We start from the raw sequence: 22689 nt of genomic DNA, 5'->3' as shown, positions 1-22689 counted from the left end.
AGCAACATATTAAAATTATGGAAGAACAAAGGAAGAAAGAGTCAAAACAGAAGAGGAAAGAGGAAAGGGAAGCTAAAAAGAAGCTTTGACCACACCCAATGTGGTCTCGATTACATCAGAAACATCCAAACAACCAAAAGTTGAGCCTGCCAGTTAGACACCGGTAGAGCCACCCAAGAAGAAACCTAAGGCGACCTGGCAATATATGATTTTTTTTTCTAAAACAGAATCAGATTCTGAGATCAAGGAGGTTCCCAAAGAGAAAGGCATTTTTGATAGAGTGGTAAGGGAGAAGGAAGAAGAACCAAAGTTTGAACATATCAAGGAGACTCCTCGAAGGCCTAAGATCACCATTGTACATAAGATAAAATCCAAATCATATGAGCAAGCTAAACCAGAATCTAAATGGAGATCTGGTAAGAAAAAGATGAATGCACAAGATTTAATTGAAGAGATTGTAAATGATGGTAATTTAGATAACATTTCTTCATTCTTTGATGATTTTGGTGAGGAGGACAAGAAGCAAATAGAACAAGCTATTCTTTTATATCTTGATACATTCAGTAGGGCATTGATAGAGTTAGAAAAGGTTTTGCCTAAGGAGTTATTTGATAGATTAGAGGTCAGAAAGCTACATGGTCAGACTTTGGATAGACGGATTAATGAGACCAAATTGGTCAACCTTTGTCCTTCTATAACCCCTTAGGAAATGGATGATCTAATAAATACAACCAGATCATTAGAATTAAATCCCAAATTGAGAGTTAACAGTCTCATGTTTGACAGACTTGAAGAAATCAGAAAGGAGACAATTGATATATGGGTGAGAGTTCTTTTGGGTCTTGGCTATGAGTTAAGTTCTAGTTTTGTACAATCACAGAACATTCAGCTACCTAAGGATATGAAACTGGCAGATAAATCAACTGTATATGTTGAGAAACCAGCAAGAACTCAACCAGATACCACTGTACTAGTTATTGAGTCCCATTTTGAAACATAGGATATCCCGACAGATAATGTACGGATTACAGAGGTAGATACAAATAAGGTTACAGGTGTAGAGGATTCAATAGTTTTGGGTGAGGCACCAAGTGGCAAAGCCACCAACACACAAGAGCTAAAGGATACAAAGGTTATCTCTTCGGCTAATAAGGGTAAGGAACCTATGGTGGATCTCTCTTCCAAATTGGCAATTGACACTTCTACCATACCATTTGCATGAAGATTGCATTGATGAATTATTATGTTGTCATTGATTTCAATTCTAACCTATAATGATGTTTTTATGATGTTGTTTTGCAACTGGTAGGTGAGTTAGTGAAGGAAACTAATATTACTTGAGAAGAAGTGAGATCAACTGGTAACCCTACATGTTGATGTGCCAAACCCTAACTGATGGACCTTGGTGAATCGGTTGTATTGGTTTATGATCAAATGATGAACAATAATAATTATGCCACATATGCATGTTGTATGAGAAGAGTTTCAAATGGTTTTTGACACGTAGAGATAATTATTTTATCTTGGGAATGAGCGAGTACATTTCATGAAGTGGAAACCGTGTGATGAGTTACAGGGATCAATGAAGCGGTGATCAAGGAGCGATCGAGGTTGTCTTTAATCATGTGCAATGATTGCTATGTAATCCAATGGTCATACTTGAACCGATTTGTTTGTAATCTCTATGAGATATTAAATTTGTGATGTGTTACCGACCTATTGTTTTGTTTATAAGGTCAATGAGTTGTTTTGTTGTAATGTTGGCAATTTTGGTTAAGTGTAAGAGTGATTGGTTGCCGAATCAGGAGATGTATCTACAGTATGTGTGAAGGCAGATAGGAGCATGAAAAGGATCTGATCAAGTAGAGTAGTGCTATTCACCAGATCAACAAACCCTTGTTGTTCTCTAATAATTACAACATTCAAATCCCTTAATAGGGTAAGATCTAACATGCTTTGTGTTATTCAAATCTTCTAACCAGGTGATCCATTAGCTTGGATTTCAAATCCTCTACTGAGGTTACTCCTAATAGGGTATTGCTTCTAATAGGGCATTATAGTCAATCCCTTAACCGAGTGGTCCCTAACAGGATCTGTTCTTAACAAGACTTTTGTAAAAGCTTTAACAGGCTTCACTCCTAACAGGGCTAACTTCAGAATAGTTCAGAATACTTGTGGGTATTCATACCCATCGTGGTTTTTCCCATTTGGGTTTCCATGTCAAAATCATTGTGTCAAGTGGTGAATGTTTTTGTGGTTATGTTTTCTATGGTTAATTTGCTTAACTGCTAAATCCACTTAGATATGATATGATGACCGACAAAAATCTAAAATGTGTTTTTACTTTTGTCAGTAAAGTATTTGGATGTTTTGGTTAAAAGGTTTTTGAGAGTTTCAGAGTTGTTATATTGTTATTCTGTTATGCCAGTCAAACCGGTATACTTGATAGTGATATTGCAATTTGTAGTTCAGTGATTGAACCAGTCAGTTCAGAGTTTGACTTGTGAGATTTTTTTTGAGTTTGGTGAAACTTTAGTCATTTTTCCATCTACTGATTCACCCCCCCTCTTAGTAGTTATCTGGATCCTTATTGATTCATCATACCATCACCGAATTGGCAATTGAAACTTCTGCCATAGCTAAAGGGTACTTACCACAATTTTCCATCAGTTTTGACAAACCATACCATATGATGTCACTAGCAGAGAAGATTTTGGTAGCGGCATCTCTTCAAGTACAGGCTACTTAGGAATTGGCTCAGGCAGAGTCAAATGACAGAAAACTGATTGAGCACAGTTTTGAGGTTTTGAACTAGTTAGTCCCAAAATTTCAAGCCCTAGATGGTGCAAGCTCTTCGAGTAAATTAGAGAAAATCTTTGATTTTATCCCTAAGAATTATGATTCTTTGCAGACTATTTCACTATCTGAGGCTAAAGAAAGTTTTATTATGGCCCAGAAGTTATCATTTTTGCAAATGATTGATACTAGTAAGGAGAAACTTTAGACTTGTTTGTAGTCCATTGATGCAACCTTGGATGAAGAAGGTAATGTTTATAATAAGATTTGTCTAGATTTTGATAAGCTAAATGGCTCCATACACAAGCATTTGTCTGACTATAGGAAAAACTTAGTTCAAATTTCTAACTCCTACAACCTAGAACTCAATTTGACAAATTCTTTGGATGGTCCAATTTTGACCGTTGTGGATCAAATTTTTGAAATGGAGAAGGATAGGGATAGGATAATAAGGAAAGAAAATGAGCTCCGGAATCTAATTGGTCCCAACCTTGATAATCTGCTATTTCATAAAATAGAGTGTATTACTAATTTGCAGAAGGAGGATCCCGCTACTTTGGAATGAATAGAAAATCATGCAAGCATCTTGAATGGATTCATCTCCATTCTTTAATCTCATAAGAATGGTTGGGATACTTACTTTTCATTTTTGAAGAATATGTATGCAGATATTTTGAAGTTTGTATAGAATCGGCTCATGTTTATAACTGTACAGAATTCTTTGTGGGCACCCCACTTTGCCATTGATGTCAAAGGGGGAGGAATAAGTTAAAAATGTATATATTTCTCAGGGGGATATTTGGATGTATACAACAGAAACATGTATAGATCAACAGATTCAGATTCAATGGAATTTTCATGGATGGTATCACTTTTCACATGAGTGTTGTCATCAATGCCAAAGGGGGAGATTGTTGGCAATTGACACTCATCTGGTAAGATTCATGGAATTTTGGGTTGTCATTGATGGAAACTCATCATCTCAGGGTAAATGGTTTCATGGTTTGGTTGAACGACATACATTGCACTTAACCGGTATTGGTATTCACATTGCTTTACACCGACACCGGCATTCACTTCATACCCAGCTAAGTCCTAATCTTGGTAACAAGTCTAGATCTTGGTAACATGTATATGGAACTCGGTAATGGATAGGACCCAACTAAGGAAATATTTTGGTCTCGATTATGTCTTCATGGATTTTGGTGGTAACGTGTGATGTCCAACATGGTCATTGGATTTATGTTTGATTTTCATTGTAATCCAATAGCCGACTTGTTTATGTTTCTTTTTGAAGCTGACATGGTTAAGTTAGAAGGATATTTAAGAAGTTCACTTCAACGATAGATCAGATGTGTGTTAGATGGTATGTGAGCTTTTGATTGCGAATATTTTAGTAAGTTATGATATGCGATTGGTAGCGACTGTGTGCAGTTTCACGTGCACAACTTAACTGGTAGCAGAACAAAGTATCAGACAAGTGATATATAGAGAAGGATATCAGAGTATTCACCGGAACTTATCCAGCATGGTCAGATGCTATTTATAAGTTCATTTTCATTAGTAAACACTTTTAAGTGTTCTTTAAGTTAGTGATAATTCCTATGATTTGTATTTGAGCAGTGAGCTCTAGGCGGTTGGCCTTTATGCATGTGCAAACCCTCTAACTATAGTTTTTCTCTTTGCAGGGTTTTCCACATATAAATCTTGGTGTTATGGTGTTTCCTTTCATTGTGTTATTTTGTGTATGCATTCTAATTTTATTTACTGTTAACCGATTAATAAGGAATAAGTTCAAAACTAAGATTACCGATAGAACACTGATTCACCCCCCCTCTCAGTGTTCTTGGATTCCAACACATCAAAGCTCATCACAAACTAAAATTTGTATCTCTTCTGCTTGCATATCATTCACATCCAATTAACAAAAATCCACACACCAAATCACATATATGGACTTTACTTATAGAAGGTTATATATTGAAACCCTCAACTAGGTTGGCCATAGAAAAAGTATACATAAATTACAAAAAGATCGGCCACCCAAACCAAAAATACACAATGCAGTTCACTCCAAAAGATAAAGAGGACCTAAATACATCACAAAACATCTTCCAATCTTTATTATAATGAACCAAGCATGATAGAACATCCACAAAAGTTGGTATCATTTGCAATACAATGAAACACGTTAACTAGTCGACACAAAAAACATCACTTGATACAAAATACTCAATGCAGATCTACACACGCCACTATGAGACCCATATTAACATTCTAACTAAACCTTCAATGTGTACTCGAACCAAAAGGTATGATCCATATAAGATACACCACCTAAGTCAACTAGAGACCAACATAACCGACAACACAAAACACTAAACAACATAGCCTCACTTGTTGATCAAACCAACACTAAAAATTTGAACTAGAATGCCGCAAAAACCATATGAGAATGTACTCAAAGATAGAACACTTGAATCACCATAGTGGAGCAATGCAATGTATTCTCCAGACCAGTCCTAATAATGAACCTCACTGTCAACAAACCACCACAACCAACTACATCATTTGAGCAAATGAGAACCTGGAAACATGATAGTGCAACATCCACAAAACATAGACATTATATCCAAAACCACATGACATGAACATAAAAAATGGAGGAATGCAAATAATTCTTCTATAAAAACATTTGAATACTCTTTCCTGCATATTAAAACTTCCACTACACTAGCCTTCTGGAAACACCTTATACTTCTAGACAACATAACAACACCTGGACACTCATTTCTAGACCATCTAAAACATCCACATAGCTGAACAACATTAATGACAACACTATCAAGTTTGACATCAATGAAAATATAACACAAGTTTCCAACAATCTCCCCCTTTGTCATTGATGGCAACACTTGTACCACCAACCAATAATAAAATCTTTCCAATAAAATCTCTCCCACACTGTATCTGTCTTTCCCAATTTGATGTCAAAGACAAAGGGTGTTTGTAAACAATAACTTGTTGAACACACACCAAGACTGAGGGGGGGGGGTGTGAATAAGTTTGGATCTCTAATACAATTTTATTTTACATTTATTAAACTTCAAACCACAACTAACAAATCACTTTAATGAAATCATGGAAGAACAAAATATAATGAAATCATGAACACCAGATTTACATTCAAATTCCAAAAAGGGAAAAACCACAGTGAGAATCACACATAATATAAATATAAATGATTGCAATGATTAGGCCACAGGCCAAGGAGCTCACTTCTCTGGACTTGCTAGCTAATTTGCACAACCTTAGGGCAAGATGCAAAGGAATTGCATAACTAAAACTCATTTATTCAAGGCAAGATATTGTAGTGTCCTAAATTGTACTCATCTACAATTTTGTGATCACTTGGACCTCACTTTGGCACTTTGGTTTTCGAGGCTTGATTGAAGTGTTTATTTTTCTCATGCCACCTATCAAACATTCTTTTTCACCATCTCCATAGTCTCTCCCCAAAACTAGAGCCCTGATTTCCAGGACCATGGTGCTAGACACCCTGGTCCTAAATCAGGACGATGGTGCCTAGCACACCTTGGCACTGGGCACCGTGGTCCTCTCAAAAAGGGCCCAATTTGGGGCCTCATAATGGTCACATAATTTTAGTGGGGACCTAGATCCTGTGTTGGCCTGTGTTAAAAAAATCAATTTGTTTTTTGACAAGCAAGTATAAAAGGACGTTTATCCCTCTCATTTTAAACCTAACGAACCTCTTTCAAGATCTCAATTACACCCTACAAAATTCAAGTGAGAAAGCATTTAGGCTTTCATCAAGAATTGGAGCAGAAGTGAAGTCATCTTTTAGATATTGAAGATGACATCCATGATCTATGTTTTATGAAGACAACACACATGAAACCCTAATTCCTTTGTGAAGGTCAAACAAAAATTCATTGAGGTATATCATTAGGTTTTCAATCATTTTCAACCTTTCCCTCAAAAAGAAATTATTTTATTGTAGTATTTCACTACATTTATGAATTCAATTTATTTGTTAATTCCAAAATTAGGGTTTGACCTAAGGCAAACCCCTATTCTCAACAATTTTTCGCCTCTCTATGTATGTAGGAATAGGTATATAGCTATGCTTCAGAGTATTGATAGAGTTCATAGAGATGAACAGGCTCAAATTTTGGTGACAAAAAATTCTAAGGACCAAGATGAATTGATACTACTTGGTCCCAAAAAATTAGGCCAAACTACTAAGAGCATATTGTAGACAACTTAATTTGCCAGATCCAAGTCAATGGCTCTATACGATATCTATAGCTCACTATTTCTATCATAATACTTCATTATCACCTATTTTTTCATAATTATCAAACACTCAAACCAATCTAGGAAGGAAAAATCCCCTACCAAAGGAGGCTGGAATCCGATTAGATTCTCAGTCTTTTGAGACTAGATCTATTACATTCCCTCTCCTTCCCAATGTAATGGTTAATTAGGTAATTTAGTAGCTCTATTATCTTCACTTAATCCTCACCCTAATAATATTACACCATTATATTTCTGGTGAACTTGACTTCTTGCACCATAATTTCTAATTTGTGATCTTTGATCTAATTTGTATGCATTTTCAAATTCAAACTTGCACTCATAAGTTTTATTTTCAATTGAATTACATAAATTTAGAGGTTAAATTCATAAAAACCCTAATTTATAATTCTAAAATTAAACTTGTCGGTTACATAATTTTGATTTATTGTCTCGAATTTGATTGTTTATGCATTTTAAAATTCAAATTTGAACTCATAGATCTCATCATCAATTGAATTACATAAACTTAGAGGTAAAATTCACAAAAACCCTAATTTATAATTCTAAAATTAACTTGTGGGTTGCATAATTTTCAAGTGTATTTTCAGATCTAATATTCATGACATTTTATTCTATGATTTAGAGGTATCTATTGTTCAAAATCACAATTCAAATTGCTTAATTAATAAGTTAATCCATCCCTGTTACAAAAAATTGCATTGTTAATCATAATTTTCTATTTTATCTCTATACCCATATGCACAAGGAGATAACCAATGCTATACATCTATCAAAATGAGCCCTCTAGAAATAAGAATCTCCATAGCTCAAGATCCATATCTATGAAAGATAAGCATAACTATAATGCACCCGAAAGGACCAATGGGAAATACCTCTCATGTGGTAAACCACTAAGTAGACCAAGAGTGAGGAATGAGAATGCTCATCAAGCTATCCAAGTGATCATAACTCACACTAATGAAAACCTCCTCTTAAGTCCATACTAGGTGAATGCTCCACAAAATTCTTGTTGAAACAACCAACCATCCCAACACATGTCTCTAATAACAAGAGAATACAAGAATCACCAACATCTGCATGTATCCATGAACAAATATAGTTGATCAATCCATGCCAAACTCCAAATGCAACATAGCACCATCATGAAGTAATCAGGAAAATGATCATACACTCAATACAAAGAGAGCCAACCAATATCAATGTCAAAGCTCCAATATCAAGAACCAAGAACATAAACATGACAACATGATCTAACGATCCCCTAATAGAAGATAACATCCTCCATATGAACATATCAAATAACCATATCATTCCAAACCTCTAATCTATAATCAAGAGTGCAACATGACACAAGATCAACCATCCTATCAAACAAGGATAACATGCCAAATGAAAGCATAAAATGACACCTAAATCAAGGACTCCATGATTCCCCAAAGACGTCCACATCCTAAAATACCATGAAGATCACCTTCTCCTACCAGTGTACCTACAAATGTGAAAGACACTCAACAGCAATAGGATCAAGAGATCCTCCAACATAAGCACACTAAGAAGATCATCCACCATCATGTTGGTTCCCAAATCAATAGATTGTAAAACTCTAAGAATGTGCCAAGTTCTATAATTAGGTTATGCAACTGACTTGGCCAACCAGCAAGAATATTTTAAAATAAGATGTCTCCTACTCTTTAGGCTCTACAAAACCTTGGTGGGTTGAATAAGGCAGATTTATGACTTTGTGTTGAAATTATAATTCAAATCCACATAGTATGACACATATACTTGAAATGGATGTTGTTGACAATTTTCTATCAACCCTTGCCATGGCTATAACCGATCTAAGTAACCATTTGAATAACTTGTGGTTTATGCACATTGGTGATAACCTCCATGTTATACGCATTGTGTTAGTCCGAACAAATTTTTGGTAGGTTGCGGAGCGAGTCTTTTATTTATTTCAGGCTCTAGAATTATATTTTGAGGTTGACTAGGTTGGCCAATCAAATCACTTATCTTCCATCGGTTGGAGTGTCATCGAGTCCTCGTGGGGCTAGTTCTCTTTTCCCTTTCACCAGCGAGAGGGGGTTCTTCGCATGGCCTTTTACATGGGTGGAGTGTTCTTTTGTGCCTAGGTGAGTCCTGAGCTCTTCTAGGTGGACATGCAGTCTAACGTGGGCCTTGTAGTGACCAACTACTCAGGACTCAATGCGATGAGATTCCCTCTCCTGTTGAGTGTCGAGATCCTTTTGTGTGTGTGGTGTGCCCGGGTCTACATGGTATTTTTGTGGTAAGTGCTTAGGCCTTGATGAGGGCCCTCTTCCCATCTGGTCGAGTGCCAAGTTCTTTTGCAGGTGGTGTTCCTGTTGACTTGGCTGCTACGTCAAAGCTTGTCGAACCTTGTGGGGTTCATCTTCCTGATCGATGACTATTGTGGCTTTGTGGCCTCCTTCTCTCTAAAAATTGATCACCCCATGGAGGCATGCTTGTCATTCAATCATCTTGGGCCAGGGATGGTGGGATGGACCCGTCCCGCTACATGGCGTTATATCAGTCGCCCATTTTCACTTAGGATTTGATCGGATGACTGTGACTTAATATTTTGTTGGGCCTAATAGGGCTATTGTGGAAAGATCTCATGCATCCACCTACGCTTGAGATCTCCTGATTGATGATTAGTGTTTGATCTTATGGTGATCGTTAGCATTTAATTTTCCCTATAGTGGTTTTTGTTGACCCAATGGTTGTGATCCTTTCTCCTTTCAACAGATGCCCCAAATCTGATCCTTTTTCATATACAACCACCGATATTTTTTCCATTAATCTAGACACAACCTTGTAGGCTGATTTTTATGTCACCCATGCTCATTCAGTGTGGAATGAAGACTTTTTGCTCCTCCAAACACCATCTCAGATGCATCATTCACAGAGATTTCCCCTTTCTGCAAGGACATTTTTCTTTTCTCTAGGATGATGGGCTTTTCTCAAACTGCAATCATACGCCATCAGATCATTCTCTGATTTGATCTTCCTCTTGATTTTTTTGTAACCTAATGCTAGGAGAGGGTTAGGGTTTCTAGCTAAATTTATTTTGAGTTATGCCTCAACTATAAAGGAAAATTTTGTATCTATCATTAGGATCTTCTTTTCTTTCTTATCATTTGAATACATGTTTTTCAGTGATTTGTAAAGTGGCATTGCCTTCATATGAATAAATTTGCCTATCTTTCCTTCTTTCAATTTTCACAAGTTGTGTAATCCTTTACCTTCTTGTGTAAATGAATCCTCTTTGGTTGTCTTAAGGTCATATGTGATTGTGTTATTCTCCTCTTTGAATGTCATTTGTGAACTAAGTGCAGTCCTCTTGCCATCCACAAGAATCCTAACCTTCACATTTCCTTAGGTCCCTAGTTTGCATAGAATTTTGTGCATCTCTGAGATAGTTCTATTGATATTTTGTGCAATCATAGGTAGGAAGATTAGACATTCAATCCAGGTGTGAATATTTTTTCCCTTTCAAGCATTCCTCCTTCTCCCTTTTCCCCTCCCAAAATCATTAGATTAGGTCTTATTACACTTATATTGAAGAGGAAGTCGGCCTTCTTCGGAGACTCAACCTCACTTTTGCAAGTCACACACTTGGGAGGTTGTTTCCATGTTTCACAAGGGTGATCATCACAAGGTGCAACTTTTGCCACAAATATTTTTTGTACACCTGGTGGGACACACATTTCAAACATTCATGTTGGGGATTCATTGCTTCTCTTAGCATTCCTTCCTTTGGAGGCAATAAAATCAAGCACTTGGCGACTCTGAGGACAAATTCAAATTCTTGGTGATGACTAGCTACCATTTTCATGCCAAGAATTCAAACTTGAGCATCTTCTAGAGGTAATTTCCAATATTTTGAGCTTTCAAGTTCTAAATCTAGAAGAAGAAGGGGTAGGAATTCTTTGTCACCTACAAGGGGAACCTAAGTAGAAATATCTACACCACTAAGGTCCTATTCTACCCCTCCTATTATCAGACCTTTTGAATCTAGAGGCTCTGCTATTCACATCAATAGACCACTATTTCACATGGAAGTCCCTAGAGAACACACTTTTGTCACCTTTAATGGTGGGAACCCTTTGGTTTTAGCCCAAAGGAATGATATCCCAGTAGTATCCCTAAAGGCTTTACCATTTTTTACTGGAGAGACATCTACCTCCTCGGAGGAACACATCTAAGATGTGTCAAGCATATGAACTGTGTTTGATGTCATTAAAGACAATGTTGTAGTGAGGCTTCTTGCCTCCTCATTCAAGGGAAAAACCCTTCAATGGTATTATAGAGGTCTAGCTCCTAACTCCGTCCACAATTGGGATGAATTAGGGGAGAAATTGTGCAAACATTTTGAAGACAAAAGTGACCATGTGTCACTTATGGAGCAGCTAACTACAATCAAAAGAGCACCCCATGAATCCATGGGTGATTTTAACTATACATTTCAAAAGACATGGGATAAAATCCCGTCATTAGTAAATCCTTCATAAAATCATGAGTTTTTGTATTTTAGTAAGGCTTTAAACAATGATAATGTTGCTATGATACAATCCATGGGAGGAGATAACCTTCCAAGGGTTTATGATATTGCTATTATGGCAGAGAATTTTTTAATTCAAGCAGGAAGTTGTCTCCTATTGATATGTGTCGATTGATCATGCAAATACTGTACATTTTTTTTGTCATTTTTTGGGAAAAAAATTACCTTTTCTGTTGAAAAACTAACATTGAAAATAAACCATAAAAAATAACTGACTTTGAGTGTTGCCCTAAAAATTGCTTGCTATAAGCCACTGGAATGTAAAAGGGCATTGTAATGGTGTTGTATTGATTTACTAGATAATAAGAAAAGATTGGAGGACTGTGTTTTGTGGATGTATCCCATCTTGGGTGAACCACGTTAAATATTTGTGTTATGCATTTTCTTCATATTTTGTGTTTGTGTCTGCATATAATTGTTAATTTATATTTGCTCTGGATCTTCCTAAACCCTAACAATTGGTATTAGAGCCATGTATTTTTGTAAATTGGTAGGGACTTTTTAGATTTGAGTGGGAGTAATGGAAGAAACCAAATTCAAGGTCGAAAAGTTCAATAACCAAAATTATTAGTTATGGAAAATGCAGATGGAGTATTACCTATATCCAAAGGATTTGTGGTGGCCATTGGAATAAAAGACAAAGAAAATGACCACGATGTCAGATGAAGATTGGGATATTTTGGATAGAACTAGGAACCATTCGGTTGTTCCTTACACCATGTTTAGAATTCACTATATCAAAAGCAACAACAACTATATATTTGATGTCAACGCTGACTAAATTGTATGAGTAACCCTCAACTTTGAATAAGGTATTTCTTATGAAGCATTTGTTTAATATGAAAATGAGTGAAGGGGGATCTATAGTAGATCATTTAAATAAAATTAATATAGTTACCATCCAACTTTATTTTGTAAAAGTTAACTTTGATGAAGAGGTTAGGGCTCTCTTAATTTTATTTTATTTGCCAGAAAGCTCAAATAGCTTGGTTATGGTTGTAAGTAACTCTATCTATGGTATAAACACTTTGAAAGTTGATGATGTTGTTAGTGCTATCCTAAGCGATAAATTATGATGGAAAAGCATAGGTGAGACTTCAACATCATCAAGTACTGTTTTGAATATAGAAAACAAGGGAGGATCAAAGGAAAGCGGAAAAGGCCCTAGGTGTGAGAAGTCATGAGGGAAGTCAAAGAAAGAACACTCTCAATCCAAAAGAAGAAAGGATTGTTAGTATTGCAGAAAGCTAGGACATTTAAAGAAAGATTGCTAGTCTCAAAAAAATAAACAAGGAGGTGGAAATAAAGATGACAGTAAGGAAGATAATGTTGCAAGTAATACTTTACAAGATGTCTTGATTATGTGTTTAGATAATGTTAATGATTCTTGGGCAATAGATCCAAGGGCTTCATTTCATGCCACTCCCCATAAAAATTATTTTCTAGATTATATTCAAGGTAATTCTGGATAGGTATATTTGGGTGATGATGAGCCCTACCAGATTGTTGGAAAAGGCAAGATAAAGATCAAGTTGTAGAATGGAAATGATTGGTTGTTGTAGGAAGTAAGGGATGTTTCTAATTTAAGAAGAAATTTAATTTCTACAGGACAACTAGGCAATGAAGGTTGCATAGTTACCTTCACAGACAATATCTGAAAGGTCACTAAAGGTGCAAAGGTAGGCACATTGTATTTGTGTAGTGGTAATACCTATTCTACCTTAGCTTCTATAGAAAAAGTTGTTGCAAAGACAACTACAATAGATATTGCAAAGATAGATTCAAAATCATGGCACCATATACTTGGGCACATGAGTGAGAAAGGGATGAAAATCCTTCACTCTAAAAATTTGTTGCTAGGATTGAAGTAAATTGATTTAGAATTCTATGAAAATTGTGTTTATGGTAAACAAAAAACTATCAGATTTCTCAAGGTTCAAAAAGAGAAGAGAGAGAAATTAGAGCTTGTGCATTCAAATATATGGGGACCGTGTGTGTTGGCAATTGACACTCTATTGGTTGGTTTCACCATGTTGTAATTGATGACAACATGATTTTGTGTTCAGGCTTCATATGGTGTACTGACAGGAATTTCACAAATTCTACACCGGCACCAGCATAGAAACTTGCAGGTCAAAAAGATTTCTTTGGTCACTGACAATGTAGGTTGACATGGTATAGTAAAGGTTATTGGTATTGGAGGCCTACACATCTTGGATCTAGCATCGACAATTTGTTTTAATGTTTATACATTCATGTTGTCTAGCTGACATATAATTTGATATTGTATATATCTTTGTAAGCTAACATAAGGCATAAATTTGTATAGGGTATATAGGTCAGTTTGATAAGACCATTTTGATATAGGGAGATAGACACTAGATAGGAGATTATGATTATGCAAATGTAATATGATGCGAAATTATTTAGAGAGATTATGTATGTGAGGAATTTATTGTAAGGGTTATTCCGGTAAAGGGGTTTAGGGTTTCTAACTAGAAAAGACAAAGCTTAAACCAGAACTGTATTCTGGCATAGAAGATGCTATCTTAGCAATTCACACTTCTTCGGATTGTTGTCTCGAATTTTATGTATTTAGTGAGGCTTCTATTGTGATTGAGCAGTGTGCTCTAGGCTATAAGCCTTCTTGCAAGTGCAGGCCCATCATATATTGTAATATCTCTTCATATGGCCAGTGGATTGATATTGTGGGTCACAAATCCCTTTGTGGTTTTTCTTCATTGAGGTTTTCCACGTACAAATCTATGTGTTATGGTTCTCATTTATGTGTTTGGATTATTGGTTACTTTACTTCTTTCAATTATGTATGTACCAGTATACCGATTGGTGTATGAATGTTTTGTTAAGGCTAAAATCTACTATTCTGATATAACACTGATTCACCCCCCCTCTCAATGTTATTGGTTTACAACAACAGGTATCAGAGCCTTGTGCTTCAGAGGAAGTTTAATAGCTTGAGGAATATCGTGAAACCGAAATCATTGAATATGGCTTTGGAGAAGAATCTTGAGATGGAACTTGAAGATTATGATGCTGAAAGGTTGAAGAACTTAAAGCTACAAGATGAATTGAATTCTGCTAAGGAATTCATTCTTGTCCTACAAGAGAGGCTATCGTCTGTTCAAGCTAGGAGGAAGGAACTTTTGCAAAATCAGGATGATGAAGAGAAAAATGCACTTAAGGAGTAGTGTCAAAAATTGAGTCAGGAGAACATGGTTATGGAGAATGAAATGCAAGTTAAAACTATGAGGATGTCTAAGGAGATTGAGGATAGAAAGAAAAAGGAAGAAAATCTTGTTGTATCTCTGAAGAACAAGTTTGAATAATGTGGTAGGTTGGTTCATGAAAATGATATGTTGAGAATTAATTTGGTACAATCCCAGAGCAATGAGCAAGAGCTTGAGTGACAAATGATAATACTAAGAGAAGATTTAACTGCTACAAGTGAATACAAAGAAAAATTCAAGATCAACTCAGCACAACTTGATGAGTTATTGAAGAGATAGAGGCAGATTGGAGATTCCAATGGACTTGGATTTGAGCAAGGGCAGAGTTTTGGTACTGCTAAAACCATAAGGCACTAATAAGACAATTCAATTCTTATAAATTCAATGGTAGATGTTTTGTTTGCAATCGATTTGGTCATGTGGCTAGGCAATGTAGAAATAGAGAAAATCAAAACCTTGATTCTACTCTCGGTAAATGTTTTAAATGCAATAAGTTTGGTCATAAGACAAAATATTGTAGAATGAATGTTAAATGCTATGCTTGTGGAAAATATGGACATATGGCTAATCAGTGCAGGTCAAGCAATTTCACTGGTTTTAGCAAAGCAATTCACAAGAACAATGTTACATGTTATGCATGTAATGAAGTTGGACATATTGCTAAGTTCTGTAGAAGTATAAATCCACTGGTTATTAATGGAGGATCAAATGAAAAAGGAAAAAAGAAGGTTAGTGAAATCTGGCAAGATCATACTCAGAGATGGGAGGAAGACTGAAGAACAATCATCAAATGGGAATGTACCGGTTACTTATCTGATAGAAGAAGTTGCTCTTGTACTAACAATGAGCTCATCCGATAACTAAGGCAGATGCCTTAGGGGTAGGAAAAATTCATGGAGATGTTGTATATGCCCCAGGAAGAGGTTCTGAAAGATGTTCAAGATATTGGAGAGGATTATCCAGCATGGATATGTTCTAAGTGAGATCTGGTATCTTTCACCGACAATCATTTATGTCAATGGAATATTAGGGTTTTTCTCGAAGGATAAAAGGTCCAATACACTTCATTGTTAATCACCTTGCATTCAAAGCGATGATTCAGAGCGACTAAGTGCAATCAAAGGCTATTCAGAGGCAATTAGGTTTCTTCTTGAGCAATTTCACCAGCATTTGGGAGAATTTGAAGGTTTTCACTGAGAGCAATCAAAAGGTATTTATCTTGAAACATGGAAGCGGGATCATCTTCTATTCTTATTTTTGTTGCAAAACCAACTGTCATGGAGGTCAAGGACCGCCCGAGGACAATTTTCAAGTGGTATCCACATGTGGCTATCTAGGAAGATTTGGTTGGAGCATTTTATCACGTTCCGGAGGGTTTTGTGTATGTAGAGGATGTTAGGGCATACATTCACTATCATATCGAGGACTTGGGAGCTTTAGAGATCAAGGGAATGTATATGAGTGAGCTAATGGGAGAATCTGGAAAGATCAAACCAACATATAAACATATTGAATATCTAGGGTTTACAAACATTCTGGATATTCTGACATTTGAGGATGAGATAATTAGATATGTATTGAGTAGAGTACATGGAGAATTCATATGGTTGGATAGAGCTTACAAAATCAACAAGGAAGCCATCCAGGAAATTACTGGTTTGTCATCAGTAGGTCAACATCCAGACAAGAAAGTTTCAAATGACTTCATGAGGAAGATCACCAGTGCTACATCTGACAAGAGATCCATGAAAGTGACCACTATCACTGACATGGACATCAAATTTGGAAGCATGATTATCAGATATAAGATAACTCAGTCAAACTGACTGAATTCTGTTTCCCGTTCATGTATTTTGGCTGCATATAAAATGATGAGAGATAATGTAAAGTTAGATCTTTGCAGTTGGTTGCTTGACGAGTTGTTAATCAACTTAGGAAAGATTAAGGGTGATAAGAAGGGCACTTTCCGGTATGGGAATTTGTTAGTCTTCTTATTGCTATATTTTCTGAATGATTCACCTGATTTTGGTAAGAGACAATGGGATTTTGAGATTCCGGGAGGAAGACAATTGAAGCAGTCAAGCCAAAGAGATGATAAGATATGGGGGTATTTTAAGGCATTTCAAAAATCTATGAGGTCTAGGGTAAGGGTACCTAAGCATATAGTAGAGAAATATTCTACCGACATTTGCTTCATGGTAAAGAAGGATGAGACTCTCATGGAAGTAGTTGAGCCCTGAAAGATTTGGGTTGAAGAAATGGGCTATGAGGTAGATGCACAAATTCTTGATGCCTACGCAAAAATGCTAATTGATGAATCAATAGATGAGGTAGAGAATCCCTATGGTACTACATAGCAAAAAACTCAAGAGGTTGAAATAGAGTTCAACCGGAAGAAAAGGGAGAAACAAGAAGGAAAAGCAAGTAAATTTGTACAGAAGGTCTCAAAGGACATCAAGGCACTAATTAATGTTGTCCCGGAGAAAGGTAGAAAGAGGAAGGATCTGGAAGTTCATATTGAACTTGTTACTACAGAGTCTGAATCAGAGGATGACACACTGTTAGCATTTAAGAGGGTTGTTAGGAAGAAACCGGAGGAAATAAAGGTGGAAGCAAAGAAGCAACCGGTTAGGAAGGTCACAATCAAGCTACCGACATAGAAGCAAGTACCTAAAGCTACACCTACAGCTACATCTGGTACTTCCAAGAGTAAGAAGAAGAGTGACATTGACTTAGCACTTGAAACTAGTAATACCACCCAAAACTTGTGCAAAAATTGTAGATGAAATTACAAAAGATGGCAAGTTGAAGAATGTTAAATTTTATTATGAAAACTTAGAGGATGATGAATAGAGAGAGGTAGAAGAAGTAGTCCTATTATACTTAGATATCTATAAAAAAGCCTTAATAGAGATAGAAAATCAAATACTGACCGAGTTATATAACATGTTAGATGCTAGAAGATTATCTGCTATGCAAGAGGATAAACACATTAAAATGAAAGAACTATTAGCTATATGTGTTACTATAGCTCCAGATGAAATGGATAAGATAATTGAGGTGGAAGACATAAAAGTCTTCAATAGAAAACATAAGATAACTAGTCTAATGCTAGGGAGAGTGAATGAAGTAATAAAGGAAACTCAAAAAGCATGGATTAAATTTTTGGGAGAACACAGAGGATTCTTTACTTCACCAAAATCCAAGACAGATATTGTAGATACCCGAGTTGAAGGAAAAGGAAAGGGGATTATGGGCACTTCAACATCAGTTTTGAAAAATATTAAGATAGTGGAAATTGAGCCACCAGTCAATACAACTGTATAAACAAATACTAAGATACCAGTTAATATTGAGAATGAACAAGATAACATTGTATAGGATACTAATATTGAGGATAGTTATCCTCTGGATACAAATGTACAGGTTGAGGATATTGTTCCTATAGAGGAACTGGTAGTTACACAGACTGCACCAAGTGGCGAAGCCACCAATGCAACTGAGGAGGTAATAAAGGATGAGACATCATAGGAGAAATAAGGGGAATCCGACAGGGTACCAGCTGTTGGCCCATCATTATTATCAATTGACACTTCTCAAGTAGAAAATAAAACCATCATAGAGATGAGGCCCACTAAACTAATGATGATAGCTGCTCAAAAACTAATGAAGGAGAGAACCACATACAAAGGGATTATAGATCAATCAATCATTGTTCTACATAGATTGGTCCTGGAGTGTACCAATAAGCACTTCACAGATTCTACATCAGCACCGACACCAGAACCGGTAGGTCAGAAAGATTTCTTTGGTCACTGACAATGCAGGCCGACATGGTATATTAAAGGTTATTGGTATTGGAGGCCAACACATCTTGGATCTGACATCGATAATTTGTTTTAATGTTTATACATTCATGTTATCTGGCCGACATGTAATATGATATTGTATATATCTTTGTAAGTTGACGTAATGCATAAATTTGTATAGGGTATATAGGCCAGTTTGATAAGATCATTTTGATATAGGGAGATACACATGAGATAGGAGATTATAATGATGTGAATGTAATATGATGCAAAATTATTTAGAGAGATTATGTATGTGAGGAATTTATTGCAAGGTTTATTTTGGTAAAGGGGTTTAGGGTTTCTAACCGGAACAGACAAAGCTTAAACCGAAACTATATTCTAGCATAGAAGATGCTATCTTAGCAGTTCAAACTATTCCAGATTGTTGTCTAGAATTTTATGCAATCAGTGAGGCTCTTATTGTGATTGAGCAGTGTGCTCTAGGTTGCAAGCCTTCCTGTAAGTGCAGGCCCATCATATATTGTAATATCTCTTCACAATGGATTGATATTATGGGTCACAAATGCCACCGTAGTTTTTCCTCATTGAGGTTTTCCATGTATAAATTTGTGTGTTATGGTTCTCATTTATGTGTTTGGCTTATTGCTTGCTTGACTTCTTTCAATTATGTATGTATCGGTATTCTGGTTGGTGTATGAATGTTTTGTTAAAGCTTGTAAAGCGGAAAATCGCGATCGAACCCTAGTTGCTCTCCCCTCTTCCAACTCTGAGGAGAGAGAAGGGAGATTCCCTAGGGTTGATGGTTTTCACTTAGGGGAGAGACTTTACATTCAAAAGAGGGGTTGAAACCCATAAGATCCAATCCCACGCAATGCAAGATTGGATGCTAAATGTGTTTCAAGGGTTAAGAAAGCAAGGCTACCCTCTTTTGTAAAGAATGTGCATAGAAGAATTAAGCTAGGAATGCATAGAAAGTGACAAAGATTCGCTTAAACTGAGATAGGAATACAGTATGAAGCTGCAGACCTAGAATTAGCAGTAAAATGTCGATACGGCGCTGTCCTGCAAATTTGAGCAAAAGTCGCCGGGACGATGGCGCCCGACCGCCACGGTCCTCCGAAAAATCTGTGAAATGAAGGGGGATCTGTTTGTCTCTGTACAAGGATTCCAGATCTTCAATTTCAGTCGCGTACCTGCAACCTACACACAGAAAAGCGAAGATGATTGGGGGGTTAGGGATTAGGGGTTTGCCTTTAGGTCAAACCTCGGTTTTGGAATTAACCAAGAAATGAGCAAGTGCTGTAAATGTAAATGTATGTAAAACAAGTACTAATACCTTGTTCTAAGGATGTTTGTATCCTTATGTGCGAAGGTATAGATGTTGTATGTTGTTGTAGTATGTTGTATGTAGTATGTGATCTCCTCTTCAATGGTTGAATCCTTGTCTTGAATGCAACACTTAGCCTTGAATGGAGACTTGAAATGATCAATTGCTTGAAAGAATGCTTGAATGCTTGAGTATAGTTTCCACGCCTTTTCCCTCATGTGTGTCTCTCATCCAAATGAGAGAGGAAAATGTAGTTTATATACTTGTCATTTAGGGCTGATAGACTGATTTTCCCGACCTTAGGCCGACCAGGAAAGTTTAATTTCCAATTTGCAAACAAAAAGACCCGAGACCCCTTAGGAGACCGGGCCCAAAATAGGACCTAGGGACCAGGGTGCTGGGCGCCCTGGTCCTGAAGGACCAGAGCGCTGGGCGCTCTGGTCCCACCTCTTGGGACAACAGGGTGCAAGGAGGTTCAGGCCAGGGTGCTTGAAAAATGCAGTTTTCAGTGTCATAATTAGGCTTCGGGGTCTCCATTCAGGTTGCATGTTGCGTCGCCATCGTGAAGACCGAAATGCAGTCGAAATTGCAAGTGTCGCAATTTTAGGATGCTACATTTAGCCCCCACTTTAGCGGGAGTATAAGCGTACGCTCATACTTTCGGTAAAGTACAAGGAAACAACATTGAAAGACTTTCACCACGTCAAGGAGGCAAGACACACCAAGCCCCCAGTGGACTAAGGATCTTACGACTTCGATTGACAAAGTAAAAGGGAAGATCAAGAGGGAGAACCATGACTATCAGTAGTAAGGTTCCCTCACTATGAGTCATGCAAGAAAGATATCAAAAATTTTCAAGGCAAAGCTAAGTTTGTCAAGAAATTTTCAAGTATCTTGAAAAGATATGAACGGGATGTATGCCCCCCTATGTTAAAGCGATCGCACATGCCTCACCAGGGGTGATTGCTTTAAGGTAGTGATACATATAAGAAATGAGAAAGGAGGACGTTATCACAAGGATTTAGCCCCCAAGTGTGAGATAAACCCAAGGATAATAGACACAAAACACAAAGCACGAGGTGACTTCACTTTCCTTGGGGTCAGTATGCTATATGATAATTCATGTATATATATCATATGTATGTATGCATAATTGTTCTTCATTCCCCAATCAAGGAAGGTCACCTAGAAGAAGGGAACACATGTGTCTTTTGAGTCAACATGAGAGAGATCGAGAGATCTCAATGCTTTGCATCGTCCTCAAGTAGACAACACTAAGGACAACAAATAGAAGAATGAGAGTAACATATAGAAGAAGTAACACAAGAGAGGAGAGAATCTGCTATGCTAATGTAACTAGTCTAGCACGTCATCTACCCCCCGATCTTGCTGATCAATGTTTCGGGAAGGCAGGGAACATGCTAGAGGAGGAACATTCAACACAGCAGATGGAGCTATCACAAGATCCAAACAAGGGCTATGTTCATGTTCCAAGCCACATTGTTCTTGTCTAGGAGCTACGATAAGTGCTTTAGAAAATTCATTAGATAAATGGTTATCAACATCAACAAGTTCATATTCACTATCAGAAGCAAGAGGAGTAACATTTTCATCATGAATAACATTTTCATCCATATCATCATCAAGATTTATAAAAATAAGATCTTTAACTCGCACAGGATCAAGACCATCATGCATCTTATGTTTAGGAGATTTCGGCTCAATCGTCGGCTGAGGAGAAAATGGAATAATGCTTGTTGAAGGTGTCTTTGGAGATTGCAAAGTTTGAGAAGCGGCTGCTTGAGCCCTAAGACGACGCTTTCGTCGGCGTTCACGTGCAGAACGATTTCGTCTAGTCTTAGTAGGAAGTGAAGAAGATTGAGGAGGAGGAATGTTCTCATCCTTATCACTTGGGTGTTTAGGTTGTGGTCTCTTAGGCTGGATAATAGGAGAAGAAGAAGGTCTCTTCTCTCTATAAAAAGAAGGAGGAGGAACTGCTCCATATAAAGGAGGAATTTTTGGTTTAGGAAGAAGACCAAGTCCATCATGACGAGGAGGTATAAGTCTACTTTTAGGAAGTTTATTAGGCATAGACATAGTTACATCCATGGGTTGGGAATCTTCTTGAGGAAAGACATTAGTTTTATCTTTCAAAGGAAGAACTTCCTTCTCAAGAATGATAGGAATATCAAGTTTAGGTGTTCTAGGTTCACTTAAAGATAGAATCATATCTGTTTTCCATTTTTGATAAGATTTGAAAAGATGATCACTTCGCGGAGGAAGAGATTGGAATTGTTTAGGCCAAAAGTAATCAATAGGAACGCTAGAAGTTCTTTCAGCTGGTTTAAAGAGACTATGATTGATAGTAACAACTTCACCATTATGGGGAAATTTCAAACACTTGTGAATAGGAGAAGCAATAGCTTTCATGGAAGATAGCCAAGGATAGCCAAGCTTCACACGAAATTGTTCGGATGAAGGAATAATAGCAAAGTTCACATCAACAGATTTGTTATGGACCTCAATAGGCAATGTAATAGAACCAATTGCAGGAGAAGAAAATGCATCAAATAATTTCAC

The sequence above is a fragment of the Cryptomeria japonica genome, chromosome 11 (assembly GCF_030272615.1).
Source record: "Cryptomeria japonica chromosome 11, Sugi_1.0, whole genome shotgun sequence".
In the NCBI taxonomy this organism is placed as follows: domain Eukaryota; kingdom Viridiplantae; phylum Streptophyta; class Pinopsida; order Cupressales; family Cupressaceae; genus Cryptomeria; species Cryptomeria japonica.
The sequence above is the reverse complement of the archived record's forward strand: the minus strand, read 5'-3'. Positions refer to the sequence as shown.